The sequence below is a fragment of the Cebus imitator genome, unplaced genomic scaffold, assembly GCF_001604975.1.
Source record: "Cebus imitator isolate Cc_AM_T3 unplaced genomic scaffold, Cebus_imitator-1.0 Scaffold877, whole genome shotgun sequence".
NCBI classification, from domain to species: Eukaryota; Metazoa; Chordata; class Mammalia; order Primates; family Cebidae; genus Cebus; species Cebus imitator.
Genome location: NW_016108192.1, coordinates 232,314 through 233,047, shown reverse-complemented (window position 1 = coordinate 233,047; position 734 = coordinate 232,314).

The following is a 734-nucleotide window of genomic DNA, read 5'->3' as shown; positions in this document are numbered from 1 at the left end:
AACAAAATTTCAGAAGTTTAGAGTCTTTATTTCTTCAAATGTTCTTTCTCCCCACTTCTTTCTTCTCTCTTCTGGGGACTCCTGAAATGCATATGCTTGATGTTGCCTCTTGTATTTCTTCTGTTGATTTTTCTTCATACTTTCCCCCTTCTCCTCCTCAAATGGGACAATTTCAATTGACTTATGTTTACATTTACTGATTCTTTATTCTGCGTACTGAAATCTGCTCTTAAAGCCCTCCAGTAAATCTTCCATTTTGCTTCCTGTATATTTCAGCTCCAGAATTTCATTTGGTTCCTTTTCACAATTTTTACCTGTGTATTGATTTTCACCATTTAGTGAAATGTAGTTCTCCTGATTTTCTTTAGTTATTTGTCCATGGTTTTCTTCAGCTGTTTGACTATGTTTAAGACAGTTGGTTTAAAGTCATTGTCTAGTAAGTCAGCCCAGTGCTTGGCATTCTTCAGGAACAATTTATGTCCATTGCTTTTTCTGTGAATGGTCATACTTTCATATATGCATAACTCATGTTTTTTGAAGTTGAAAACTAGACATTTTGATATTATAATGTGTTAACTCTGAAAATTATATATTCTAAACTATTTTGTACAGACTGTGTTCTTTACTGTGTGTTGTCACTGAAGTCTCTGTTCTTTTAGCTCAGTGGTATTCTAGTGTTTTGACAGAGATTTCCTTAAATGTCTTGAACCAAAAAGAAAAAATTTCCAGTCTTT